The sequence below is a fragment of the Nicotiana tabacum genome, chromosome 11 (assembly GCF_000715075.1).
Source record: "Nicotiana tabacum cultivar K326 chromosome 11, ASM71507v2, whole genome shotgun sequence".
NCBI classification, from domain to species: Eukaryota; Viridiplantae; Streptophyta; class Magnoliopsida; order Solanales; family Solanaceae; genus Nicotiana; species Nicotiana tabacum.
The window spans coordinates 178,927,953-178,943,373 of NC_134090.1; the positions used below are offsets into that span (position 1 = coordinate 178,927,953).

A 15,421-nucleotide genomic window follows, 5' to 3' on the forward strand; every position below is an offset into this window, starting at 1 on the left:
TATTTGCTACGTGTTAATTGTGGAGTACGACATATAGGCATGGTGACAAGTATCTATATGTCGGTGTCAAGCATGCACGTGAGTCTTGTATTGTAATTGTTATGACTCCGTTATGGTTTATTGCGCTTCATATGTGATTATCATTATTGTTCCCTTCCCGAGATGTTATTGTCATATTATTGTTCCCTTGTCGGGATGTTTGTTTTGATATTATTGTTCCCTTGCCGGGATGTTGTTGAAATATTATTGTTCCCTTGTCGGGATGTTGTTATATTGCTCTTGGTCCCTTGCCGGGATTCTTTTTTGATTGTTGTTGATTTGTAACTAGGATCGGGTGGCACGCCGCCACGGAAATATATGAAATGGGAGCGGGTTGCACACCTGCAACAAGATATATAAAATGGAAACGGGTTGCACGCCTGCAACAAGATATATGAAATGGGAGCGGGTTGCACGCCTGCAACGAGATTATTGAAATAGGAGCGGGTTGCACGCCTGTAACGAGATATATGAAATGGGAGCGGGTTGCACGCCTGCAACGAGATATATGAAATGGGATCGGATTGCACGCCTGCAATGAGATACATGAAATGGGATCGGGTTGTACGCCTGCAACGAGATACATGAAATGGGATCGGGTTGCACGCCTGCAACAAGATATGTAATGAAAGTGAATTCTGCATTTGTTTTCATTATCCTTGTTAGTAATTGGATTTTGGTTTCTTTATATTCCTCTTGATATTCTGTTGTTATCTGTTATTCTCCGAAGCATGTTTTTTCTCTCCCATCTTTAATTGTAATTATCTGCTTTTATTTTTTCGAAGTATATGATTTAACTGCACAGGTTTATTTGGTAGTCTGGTCCTAGCCTCGTCACTACTTCGCCGAGGTTAGGCTAGGCACTTACCAGCACATGGGGTCGGTTGTGCTAATACTACATTCTGCACTGTATGCAGATACTGGTACCTGAGCGTTTGGACCGCAGTGAGGTTGCTGTCTTCAGTCCAACATGTGACCTGAGGTAGTCTTGCAGACGTCCGCGGGCCTTGGCGTCACCTCCTATCTTTCCTTTATCTTGTTTCCTTTACTTATTTCAGAAACAGTGTATCTTTTATCTTTCAGACTTTGTATGTAGTATTCTTACCGTCTATGAAACTGTGACACTAGTTCTGGGTGGTCGAGGCTCAAACAGTTGTATTAGATACATATTTCAGATAATTTATTGTTTTTCTTCCGCTTATTGTAAATTTTGTTTTCTATACGTTATTGCATTATAATTGTTAAAGAATATAAAAGAGGTAAAAAGGTAGATGGTTCAAACAGTCGGCTTGCCTAGCTTACATTAATAGTCGTCATCACGACTCCCGAGCGGGAAAAATCCGGGTTGTGACAAAAGTAAATCAAAAGAAAGAAAGATAAAAATAAAGTGTCGTTTTAATTCTTATACTTCAAGGATTATGTAGAAAAAAACTTGTGAGAAGTGAGAATCAAATATCAGAGTAGTAAAATGATAAAGAAGTCGATTTATTGGTGCACAATTATGACTTTATTTGAACAGGGTCCATGAAACTGACATATTTTAAAAATAAATAGTGACATATCGAGTATTCTTCTACCAATTTCTGGCTAGCCATAGTCCCTAGTTCTCCATTTTCATTTTCTTTCACAGGGAGGGCAGTAAAACAAACAAAGCCTGAAGCTACTACTTCAAATTCAAATTTAATTGAGGAAATCAAACATGAATAAAAACGTTGCACAAACTATAATTTCATCAAGTAAAGAAAACAAAGTTACAAAATAATAAAGGAATAGAATTGGATACCTGGAGAGTAAAATACTTTTATAGGAGCACTCCTCGAGCATTGAAATTATTTTTGAGTTATGGGGAAAAAACTAATGCATAGAAAGAAAAAAAAGGTGATTTAAAGGAAAGAAATAAATAGCACTACTGATGATGTTTAAGGGGAGAAAAAATTGTAACAGAAAAGAGAGTAGAAAACGTTTTAGGATAAGAGATTAATAGTATATTAATGATGAAATAAATAAATAAGGCATGCTTAATTGTTAACAAAATTTAATTGCAAATATAAGGATAAAGGTATAAAATCTAAGAAAAAAGATAAATATGATCCTTGGCCTTAGAAATATGCCGCATCATCTTTTATTTTCCCAGCTTTATTTTATATATAGAGAGAGATATTCTTAAAATATTTAAATCGGTTACAAACCAACAAATTTAACTTTGACAGTTACAAATTATAATTAATAAGATATATTCGAATGAGAGACACATATTTTTCATTCATTAGCTTAGTGTAAATATCAGTAAATAACAGGGTGCGCTTTTTTATTTATCGGAAAAAGACACTATTTATATCTCAAAATAATATTTAATAATATATATATATATATATATATATGACATTGTATAGTCGATTTTAAAATAATAGTCGAAAATATATATAAAATTTATACAAATTTTTTATATTTTTTCGGCTACCGAATGTAAATAGTTTCTGGCGCTGGCTAAAAGTGAAAAAGCCCAAGTGTATAGGTATCCATCAGTGGCCCAATTAACAAACAACGACTGAATTGAAAACAAGTCCCAAACAACATGAAACCCGATAGATCCTTGCCCAATTAAATATGTTATTAAAATTCTACATGATGGTGTAATTTAATCTAGGAACAACAACAACAACAACCCAGTATAATCTCACTAGTGGAGTTTGGGGAGGGTAATGTGTACGCAGACCTTACCTTACCTTGTGAAAATAGATAGATTGTTTCCAATAGACCCTCGGCTCAAGGAACAGTGAAAAGGAAGCAACAAGAAGGTAATAGGATAACGGAACTGGAATATACAAATTATACACGAATTATATATATTACACATCCGCCAGTTGGATGAACGGCTATCTAAGTTAGTTATTCTTTCTAGGGAGGCTGTTATTACCATAATCCATGCATGGCTAAAGGTTCTGTTTATTTTCTTATAACTTGTAGTTGTCAAACAAAGCTATACAAACAGCTTATCCAACTGATCAGAATATTGTTTTTCCATTAGAGAAAAGCTTCAAAAAGTTTAGATTCTTGTGATTGTAAAGAAAGACATAGCATATAAAAATAGCAACAGCTACCTAGCTCCCCCTATACTCGTGTAAGAAAAAAATTGTAACGACCTGAACCGTTGTTTTCTGTATTTTCGTCTTGTATTCCCCGTTAAATGCTTATTCATGTTTCAATATGTGTACTTGGTGAATTTGAGTCAATTCGGATCGAGTTTGGTATGAAATGGGACAATTAGTCTCTTTAAGGAAGAATTAGTTTGGAAAAGTCAACTGGACGTTGACTTGTGAGTTAGAGGGCTCGGAATTGAATTTCGATGATTCGGTTAGTTTCGGGGGATGATTTAAGGCCTAGGAGCGCAATCGGAATTAATTTTGGAGGTCCGGTGAAGAAATTAGCTCATTTTGGCGAAGTTAGTATTTTGGCGATTTCCGGTTGATAGGTGAAATTTTGATCCGACGTTTGGAATGGAATTCCGAGAATTTCTGTAGCTTCGTTATGCCATTTTGGACATGTGCGCAAAATTTCAAGTCATTCGGACATATTTTGGTCGAGTTTTTGATCGAATGCTCGTTTTGGAAGTTTTAAAGGAACTTAAACTTGAATTCGATGTAATTCGATAATTTTGGTGTTAGTCAGGGTGTTTTGATAATTGGAACAAGTTTGAATAATATTATAATATGTATTGGTATTTTTGGTTGAGGTCCCGAGGACCTCGGGATGATTTCGGATGGCTAACGGGAACTTTTGAAGTTGGAAATTTCATAATAGACGAAAGTTGTAAATGAGTGCTCACAAGGCCTCACTTTGAACGATAATATCTCTCGTTATATAAGGAGTTGTGTGAGTTAGAACCTATCAAATTAAAGCCATTTGAGTCTAGTTTCCAACAGAACAAAGCATTCGTCATTTGGAAGTGTATACAGGAAGTTATGACCATTTCACTGGTCAGGTATCAGAGCGCACGAAGTATCGCGCGAAGTCGCGCGTTTCGCGTGTCTGAGGCAGAATGCTCAGCAAAAACGCGCGAACAACGCGCGAACTCGCGCGACTGGAGGGTTTTTAAGTACTCTAAAGACCGGAAATGAAAGGAATTGAGTCATTTCTCAAGCTTAGGGCATCCTCTACATCCCAACTCGACCAAGGCACCAATTGCACTCCTAAGTCAAGCTTTTAAGTGTGTTTTCATGGTGATTTCACTTCACAATCACTAGTTACAATATGATTTTGATTGGATTTCATAGGATTTCTTCAAAATCTCAAGAACACCCCAAAGTTGACTTTCAAGATTTGGTCTACAAGAGGTAATCCTACACCTTAGACTTACACATATGGGGTTAATATGGAATTATGAGTATGAATCATGTATTTACAACTTATGGTATGTTGATTGGAGGCCATAAATTCCCAATTTAAATACATGAACATGGTAGGGATTTAAAAGTGTTTATTTGATGGAAATTTTATTGGTTTGGGTGGGAATGGTTGATCACACATGTGATGTTAGGAGTATAAATTGTTAAAGAATAATAGCGTGATGAATTGTTGGTTAATGGTGATAGTTGGAGGAACCAATGCTATAGTTAAGAGGTGTAAATATTTATGCCTACAAGATGTTTGATAATATGCCTAAATGGCATAATTTATGGGATCTAGTACTAATATTGGCCCTATTGAGTGTTGTATTGTAGATTGAAGTTACATAACTGTATGGGATCATTATAGTATCATTAAGGGGCGAATTTCAGATATGTATGGTTAAAACCCCGTCTTTTAGAAATCGAACTTCATCGATGTTTGTGTGATTTTTGGCAGATTCGTCACACGAGGAGGCCAATTAGAGAGGCAAGGGCATAGCGAGCTAGAGGTGAGTAATGATTTTAAATGATGCACTGAGGGTTTGAAACCCCGGATTGCACAACATACTGCTATGTTGAGATGAGACACGCGTTGTATGACGAGCGCGAGGTCATTTACTATTGGGGATTGTGACTTGGTCCATCCCAGTTGATATTTTTACCGCTTAATTGATAAAGATTTATTGTTTTTTTCACTATGATTGGGGCTTATTGCCATTTGGGCTTCGTGCCAATTATCTGGAATCTTTTGTGAATTTACATCACTATTTTCCTCACGAATTGAAATATTATTTGAACCCAGTCCAATGGAATTATATTATTTTGTGAACTCAGCTACATTTATACTCAACTCGAGATTTAATGATATTTATAATGTTGTTGAGCTAAGCACTATTGTTTTACTGATGCCCAAGAGGCTTATGATTATTTTCTGGACTGATTGAGGCCGAGGGCCATACGTGAGGATATGTTGAGTGATGTGAGGAGGCTTTCAGGCCTCGAGTGTTATATAAGGAGGCTTTCAGGCCTCGTGTGTGATGTGTGAAGGCTCTCAGGCCTCGAGTGTTATATGAGGAGGCTTTCAGGCCTCGAGTGTTATATGAGGAGGCTTTCAGGCCTCGTGTGTGATGTGTGAAGGCTTCCAGGCCTATTGATATTGCGCTTGGGCTGTAGGAGCCCCTCCAGAGTCTGTACACACCCCAAGTGAGCGCAGGGTACCCAGGTGAGTTGGGAGTGGGCCCGAGAGGCCGTTGTTTGTGTGTGGTGAGTTGGAAGTGAGCCCGAGGGGCTGATGTTGTGTGCTGGTGAGTTGGGAGGGAGCTCGAGGGGCTGATACTATACTGAGATTTACATATTGAGCCCGAGGGGAAAGCTTTTGATTTATCCTTACTGTGGAAATTATATGTCTTTACTGTTTTAAAAGAAGAATTATCTGATACTCACTATTTTACGGTATAACTGATTTTACTGCTTGGGATAGCGCTATATTGTGCCATTATGAGATTTCATATTTTCAGTCGTTATTTATTTTTATTACTCACTAGGTCAGAGTACTCACATTACTCCCTGCACCATGTGTGCAGATACAGGCAGAGCTGAGTTCACTCCTGAGCGCTGATTCTTTCCAGGCCAGGCGGTGATCAGGAGTAACGAGGTAGTTGTTGACATCTGCAGCCCCGTTTTCTCCCTTATCTTTGTTATTTATGATAATTCCAGACTTTGTAAAATAATAGTAAACTCTGTAGTAGCTCATGACTTGTGACACCCCGATTTCAGGTTGTGTCGGGAGGGTTTTCCTTGTTCTATCACGTTTATTTCGCATTTAAGATTATATTTCCCATGATTTAGACTTATTCCTGCTAAGTAATTATAAAGAGATGTAGTGTTTTGTTTGATTGGCTGGCCTTGTCCTCACGAGAGGCGCCATCACGACCGGGTTGGGATTTTGGGTCGTGACAAAAATTGAGTTAAATTTGTAAAAAATTCCACACCATCAAAATGTCAAGACTAGATCCTTTAATAGTATCTGGTGTTATAGGAGATGTATTGGATCCATTTACAAGGTCTATAGACTTTAATGTTGTTGTTGTTTATAATAATGGGGTGCAGGTCTACAATGGCTGTGGTTTGAGGCCTTGACATATTGTCGACCAACCTAGGGTTGATATTGGAGGAGATGATCTTCGCACTTTTTACACTCTCGTAAAGTTCTTTTCTTTCTTCTTCCTTTGTCTCTTCTTTCTTTTTCGGGAGCCAAGGATTTTTCCATACCCAGGGCTCGAACCCGAGACCTCTAGTTAAGGAAAGAGCAGTCTCATTCACTGCACCACATCCATTGGTGGTCTGGTAAAGTTCTTTTCTTTCTTCTTCCTGTTTGTCTCTTCTTTTTTTCGGGAGCCAATGATTTTTCCATACCCAGGGCTCGAACCCGAGACCTCTGGTTAAGGGAAGAGCAGCCCTATCCACTGCACCACATCCATTGGTGGTCTGGTAAAGTTCTTTTCTTTCTTCTTCCTATTTGTCTTTTCTTTCTTTTTTGGGAGCTTTGGCGTAATTGGTAAAGTTGATGCTATGTGACCAGGAGGTCACCGGTTCGAGCTGTGGAAACAGCCTCTTGCAAAAATGCAGGGTAAGATTGCGTACAATAGAACCTTGTGGTCTGGCTCTTCCCCGAATCCCGCATATAGCGGGAGCTTAGTACTGCCCTTTAGAATATATAACGTGTTTCCATGTAACCTATTTGAATTACGAGTTTGAGCCATGGAATTAGTTACCGATCCTTATGCCAGGGTAGCACCTCCTTGGGGTGTCAGCCTTCTACGAACTCAGCATAAGCGCGAGATGCTTTGTGCACCAGATTGTACTTTTTTCTTAAAATTTGTCTCTTCTTCCTTACTAGCTACTCCATAAGCGAATATAGTACTCCTTTTGTTCTAATTTATGTGTCGTGCTTTTCTTTTTAGTATGTTCCCAAAAGAATGTCATACTTTCTTATTTAAAAATAATTTAATTTTAAACTTCCTACTTTACCTTTAATGAAAGAACTAGTGTACGTACCCGCGCGATGCGCGGATTGATTCAAAGAAAAAAAGAGCAAAGAGAGATAATAAAAACATATGCATATTGCAAATTAATTTTAGCAATTGCGACCAAAATAATTAAAATAAAAAACAAATATTTATTATTACCAAGGGCCACCGACCGATCCCAAGTGGCTCTTTAAAAGAAGGCCTGAGCATGAAATATTTGACTTTCTTTTTGATTGGTAAAATATTTATTCCTCATTATGAGTTATAAGTAATAATAATAATAATAATAATAATGATGATGATGATGATGATGATGATGATGATGATGATGATGATGATGATGATGATGATGATGATGATGATGATGATGATGATGATGATGATGATGATGATGATGATGATGATGATGATGATGATGATGATGATGATGATGATGATGATGATGATGATGATGATGATGATGATGATGATGATGATGATGATGATGATGATGATGATGATGATGATGATGATGATGATGATGATGATGATGATGATGATGATGATGATGATGATGATGATGATGATGATGATGATGATGATGATGATGATGATGATGATAAAAAAATTTAATTTTTTTGTAACGCGAAAAATCAACTAACTTATTTAGCTTTGCTAATTTATCCAACGACTTGCCACTAACTTTTAATAAGCTACCTGGCAAAAAAAAACAGAAACCAAAAAAAATACTCCTACTAATCCATAAGGAGTTAAAGTATGCTTCTACATTAGTTGATCAATAAATCGACCAACTTACTTGAATTACCACCAATAGAGTTTTCAAGAACCTCAATTATCAGGAGGTTAAATTGGATAAGAACTACTTAATTATAGTCTGTTGTATTGAAGGATATAGTATGTTCTGAATCTTGTAACCAAAAAAGCTGCTAGTGGCATATGGAGGCTATTCAATATCAAAGAATAGATGTAATTTACCGGAGAAGATGAATCTCTAGTTAATTACCCAACATTGACAATTGTCTTTCCGATCATTTCTTCATCAAGGATATCGACTAACGCTGAAAAAATAGTACTTGTTTGGAAGAAATACTCTGCAATTTGTAGAAAGCAAAAAACGTGATTAAAGGACAAATACTATAAGACTACATTTGCAATCTAGTCTAGAATATAAGATTTACATCACCCTCGTCTATTTGAAATACTAAAAACATGAAGCAAATGAATTGCTTTAATAGAAGTCAGCAATTACTGCTACAACCACAATATCTTAAATAAGGAATGTATAGTTACAGCCTACATGATCAAATGTATATCATAATAAGCAATTCCTCTTGTAGGAGAAAAAAGAAAATCAAAAGAAAAAAGTAAACATAAGCTTTTACCAGGAAGTTAAATTCTTAAATGTTATTGATCGAATACTCTGTTTCAACTATCATTCACTATTAATTATTGAATACTTATGTTAGAAGTTAGAACAATGATAAATTAAGAGGCGTAAAACAATAGAAGATTTTAAGTCAAATAGCTCCTATAAGTATTTAATGTTTGAAGAATAATGATATTTCCATGTAGCTTCAAACCTTTGAACTTCGCCCCTTTCTTACGGCTAGGCATTTCTTAATAGTAGCAGTACAATCTTAATCCCTGTATAGATTTCATTTCTATTATCAGTCCTTAAGTTGCAAGATGAAAAGCTAAGCTAAGGAAAACCATTATCAAAGAGGAGTTAAAACACAACAAATTTGCTTCAAAAAGTTAATTAGGAGAAGTATGTCTAATGAATGCTATAATATTTTTGTACTGCTTCTACTGATTAAAAAGAAAAAAAAAGGCAACCCTCTTTTGTACTGTTTTACTTAGTAATAATAATGATGCAAGCCAAAAAAAGTAGTTCAGTCATTTAGTTGAAATGTTCGTCAACTAACTTTATGATCCATCCCTGGAGGAAGATGCAAGCTATCAATGGTTAACATAAAAATCTATCAAAAAAATGAGATAATTTAACTAACATTAATTCAAGATTGCGGACTGTCTTACGTATCTATATAGGAAAATTTTAACAACTGAAATAACCATGAACTGATTCAAATATCTTGTCCATAGCAAATGAAAATACCAAATTAACTAAACAGGAAAAGTTCAATACCAAGAAAAACATGAAATGATTCAAACATGTTGTTCATAACTAATAAAACTAATAAACTAACTAATAAGACAGTTCTTAGTTTCTACAACTCGTACATATGCAAACAACTTATGCTATCTTCTTCTTTTTAAATACTCTCTTGATCTTATTTTCCGATAACTGTGCATTCGAATCTTCTTCAACCACTGCTACAGGATTAGTTAAACCTATCTTGGCAGGTGTATGTGCAACATCGATCAACTCATTATCTTCAGTAGAATCCTACATATTTAAAACATAAAAATATGTGAAAATCAATACTTAATCTAAAGTTGTTGTTGCTTTATTATTTTATAACTTGCAAATCATTAAATTAAAAGAATGAATTATGTAAAATAATATTTATAATGAGTTGTAAAATCACCGTGATTTCGTTATCTTCCTGAATGACTTCGTTGTTATTGAAATCTGGATCCTACAAAGAAATGTGTATCATAATTAAAATTTAATGCAATCACAAATAGGAAAACTGATAAAAATTGAGTATAGAAACATACTTTGAACGTCTCTTCTTGTGGAGAAGGAATATATTTCTTTATAATTTCCTCGTCGTCAGTAAGTGTAACAACTCTTAAGACTACATCTTTATTCTGATTGTTGGAACTGTTAACCTCAACTTTAAACATGACCCTTTTTTCAACAATATTTTCTATCTCCATTGGACATGAAGAGTCGTCTGCAGCACCAGAAGTCTAACAAAAAGACATAATGATTCTGGTTAATAGAAGCTACAACAACAAAAGTAAAAGGTAAATGTAATACGGTGTACACAGTTTGTTTGTTCCTTATAAGAATATTGTAAAAAGGACGATGCTTCAATTCTCATAGTAACTATGTTTTTAAGCATAAGCTAAATGCGAGGAATAATACACTAAATAAAGCTATTAATATAAAAAGACTAAAGTAGAAGATGGGAAACTAAAATGAAAGCCTAAGCTCTCTAAATTGTTTTTCTCTGTCCCTTCGTTCAGCCCTTCAATCTCTTAACTTATTTTGTATCGCCCTTGGGATATTCCTGATAACTTCAGGCTTTGAGTCAGAATCATTATAGGAATAAATGCTGCGACGGCGTACCCTTCTACGTTGTCCCATTCGTTGAATTTGAGAACTCGTAGTTGGAGTAATTTGAACGTGTCCTTGTTCAGCCATAATTGAAATAAGACTAAGGAAACAATAAGAATCGCTATAACATCTCATTGTGATAACATATGACATGCATATTATTTGAACATATTGATGGATTTATACAACTATTTTAAAAGACATTGTCAACTAAATGAAGGACAAACATCAGTAGTGGATATAAAGCTTCCTTGGTTGAGCATCGACAGGCAATAAAAATAAACAAAAGTTTGTTGAAGCTCTTTCGAATATTAAAGGAGATGAGAAGAAATTGCGAGACAAATTCTGTAATTCTGAAAATTAAAAGGAAAAGTACAAACTTTATAAGTTTCAGCAATTCTGGACATGTAACAACTCAGTTAAAAACAGAAACCACATTATGCTAAATTTCAATATGAGTATTTAGCTATGCAGCCTAATTTAAGTCAGTATACTAATAAGATGACAACACAAATACAGTTGTACATAATAAATTCCAGTAGATCACATAAAATTTAGTATATTTATGTCCATGATATTATCCTATATTGCAACAAAAAACAGTAATTAAATTGAAAAAACAGTTTTCCAAATCTGTTATTCCAAAAATACACTCTGTAAGAAAAAAATTGGGAAAATAAAAGAGCATCTTTAACCAACAATTATGTAAATCGTAAATCTGCAAACAGTGGATTAAACTTCATACTATTGGGCGAAAATTTAAAGATTTGAGGCTATCGTGATTTTGCAGAAAAATTTGTTACGTAATATTGTCGGAGTCTCCTCTGTTTTTCTTTGTTCTCTCACCTTTTCTTGTTTTAACGCCTCCCTTATTATGTCCTTTTATAATATCATGTGATTAGTATAGTGGGGAAGTGGTTATAGTGGGGCAGTGTGGATGATTTGTGAAGGGAGATGTGAAGTAGAGGGTTGAAACGTGAGGATTGTTGGGTGGGAGTGGGAAAACTGGGGGGGTATATGATAAGAGAAAGAACTGCATATTCAAAATGGTGAACTGAAGGGTTTTGAAGGCTACTCCTATTTTTGAGGAAGCCAGCGCATTTTTTCAAATAAAATAATTTAAAAATTTAAAAAAAATTAAAAATAAGAAAACTGAAGAGAAGTTGGAACAGTTTACTCATGCGAAATTGGAACCGATTATTATTTCATGATTAATTACTTATTTGAATTGAGTAAATAACTACCCCTTCTTCAAATAATAGATATTTAAATATTTTAATTTAAAATTTAAAACTAATTAATAACAAATTAACTAAGTTTTGTCCTAAAAAAGAATACATGGCATTCTCTTACGCTGCCACTTGGCATAATCTCAGGGCTGACTTTCTTCCTTTTAAGTAAATATAGATTTATAACCACACAAATATTTATTTAGTTCATTTCTTAGTCTCTTCATTTTTTCAAGTTCCTACATGGATTGGAAATACTTGTCATGCTTAAAAATCAATTAATTAGCTAAAATAAAGCCCTAATCATGATTAAAGTATTTAATTCCTTCTTTTTTCCATTCTCAAATATTTTTCCAACACTTACATCCTGAGTTTGACTTTTTTTTATAATTTAAATTGGTTTACCTTCTCTGATGCTTCCTTTGAATTTACGTGGTTTCTCCAAATTACACTAATATAATTTTTTTTACATGATCAATATATAAAATTTAAATTATCTTCTTAATTTGGCATTGGTTTCAAGATAATTGAAATCCTCTATGCATTTTTTGGAAGGTTATGGTGGATCCAGATGAGGGAGTATCTGCACTGGTAAGGTTATGGTCCATTTCTTATTTTTCTATTTTTTTTTTGTTGGTGGTAATCATGTTAAAAGAGAAAAATATTTTCTCCGTTCCAATTTACGTGATAGTGTATAACTTCTCACGGAGTTTAACAATGATTTTTTTTTAAACTTGTGATCTAATATAAATCATAGAATTTTTGCGGTTATAAATAATCACAAAATAAAATAAAATTATTATTAAATACAAAAATTTAATTAAAAAATCTCCTAACTTATTTGGGTTTAAGACATAGTAATAGTAATAGTTGTTATTTTTTTTGGGTGGATTATGCAAAGAAAAGAATATAAAGAAAATAATATTCTTAGTTTTGACTTTGTACTGCACTGACATTTGTACTCCAAACCTTTACAGTTGTACTTCGCTATTCACGTTGGCAGTTTTTTTATTGGGATAATGCATAAAATCCTCCCCGACCTATGACCATATTACCAACTACGCACCTTTTCTTTTCTGGGGTCCTATTACCCCCCTGAACTTTTTTTAAGTAATATTATTTACCCCTTAAAAAGCAACAGCCAGATGCGTGCAAGGTGGTGAAATACAGGCGCCTAAAATGTGTATTTCTTACTTAAAAAATTTTTTTCACTGTTTTCTTCTTCTTCTTCCTTATTTTCTATTTGCAGGCCTTCATTACCATATCCGGCCAAAAGGCAAAAACCTCATTCAATGGGTTTTATATAATACTTGTTTGATATTGTCAGATCTGGCCGGAGAACGAAACTCCGACGAAGACCCTTGCTCCAACGAAACTCCAGTGAACGAAACCGTTTTGACTGTTCGTAGGTTCTTACTGAATCATGCTCGTTGCTCCCTCTAGTTGTAGCTCTGTTTCTATTATTAAACATATCTGCTTTTGATTTCTGGGTTGATTTTGCGTTGTATTGGATTTTTGCTCCGACATTTCACCGTTGAAACGATGTCCCCCTTGTTCGTGCGAGAAAAGGTTTAGAAGCGAAGGAAACTAATTAATTTGATGTAATTAATTCTGTAATGTCTCATCAAAAAATGACACTTGTACTTGTTAATCAATTTTTAAATTATTTTTGTAACTTCCACTTACCTTTAAGAGAGTGTGCACACTCTCTATGCCATGTCAGCACTTAAGGTGGTGTTTATTATACTTTAAAATAGTTCAGGGGGTAATAGGACCCCCAAAAAGAAAAGGTGTGTAGTTGGTAATATGGTCATAGGTCGGGGAAGATTTTATGCATTATCCTTTTTTATTCCTGTGTAATGCTTTTGAACACTAAAATTAGTTTAAGATCAAGCGTAGTGTGTATTATTACATGCAAACCTTTCAAAACAATTGTATTAAATTTTTTTGAACTTTTTATATATATGATCTAGTGCTTCATTTTAAAGATTATTAAGTCTTACTATCTGTAAAAAAGAAAAAAATATTAATCATGACTTTGATTTATTAATTTTTGCTAGGTTGGTCACAGATATCCCAGCAACCACAGGAGCAAACTTTGGTAAGTTTTCTTACATAAAAAGTTAATCTTGACTCATGAGTTCTTTAGGACTGAATATTTGTTAAAAATTTATTTACACTCAATATTTATGTCCAATTAATAAATAAATAACATGAAGCTGAATTTTCTTAGACAAAGTATAATTTATTATACCTAGTAATTACGAAATAATCCCTGGTTAAGGTTCCAATAATAAGAGATGGTGGAGGTAGGATTTTAACTACGCAGGATTATTATATATATATTCAGTTTCTTTAATGTAAATAGTTTTATAAATTTACTTCTATAGTAAGAGTAGAAATTATTAGCGATTCTATTGTTATACTCGGTTACTTTAATATAACAAAAAATAATTTTATGACTCCTGTTATTATTATTATTTATTCCTAACCATACGTGAATTTAACCGGCATTTCTTTTTCGAACAAGAAATAGATTACACATGTTTGGATCTAACCAAGAAATGGGAGAGGTGACAAAAGAGAGAGACAAAAAAAATCACAAATAGCTAGATTTACAACTGATAATTGAAAAATTGTCACAGTTTTAAAAATTAAAATTTAACTACTTTTGTATGTAAAGATAAAGTCTGAACAATAACACCTTTAAAAATCCGAAAAGGAGTTCGAATTAACTACATATGAAATTCCGAATTTCATAATGTGCTGGAGTTCATATGCTGGAATTTCATAATATGCTGGAGTTCCAACATAATATGCTGGAAGTTTATACGCAGGAGCTCCATAATCCAGTATATTATACTGGATCTTTCCGAGTGTTGAAGTTCCAACATAATATGGTGTTTATACGTAGGAGCTTCATAATCTAGCATATCGTACTGGAACTTTTAATGAGGCAAAATATGACTAATTTTCAATGACTTTGCAAATGCTGACTATTTTTCAATTACTAATTCGAAAATTGACTAACCCGTGCTATTCTTACAATAAAAGATTAATCGTGCATACATGACATACAAAAAAAGATCTTTAAACAAATAGCCGAAGAATTATTATTTACGTGTTCTAACCGGTATACATAGATTATACATCTACCGACTATTTTTAATTTATGTACGGGCAATGAAATTGTACGATACGAGAGTCCACGACCTTCACTAGGAATTCATCGCTATATTTTCGTGTTGTTTCAACAATTGGATCGAGAGGTTGTGAATGCTCCTGATATAATTGATTCTCGTCAGAATTTTAACACACGAGACTTTGCGAGGTTTCACAATCTCAATTCGCCTGTTGCTGCTGTTTACTTCAATTGCAATAGGGAAGGTGGTACAGGTGGCCGTCGCCTATAAATAAATTTAAGTTATATACACCGTCAGTGTAAGAAATTCTTTTACACTATCAGGTCACATATACCGGTAACCTGTT

General features: G+C 34.2%; 1 pseudogene; it reads left to right on the forward strand.

Annotated features, from left to right (window-relative positions):
• The first annotated feature begins 6,425 nt into the window (after positions 1-6,425).
• LOC142166450 (protein VERNALIZATION 3-like) lies at positions 6,426-15,421 on the forward strand (annotated as a pseudogene).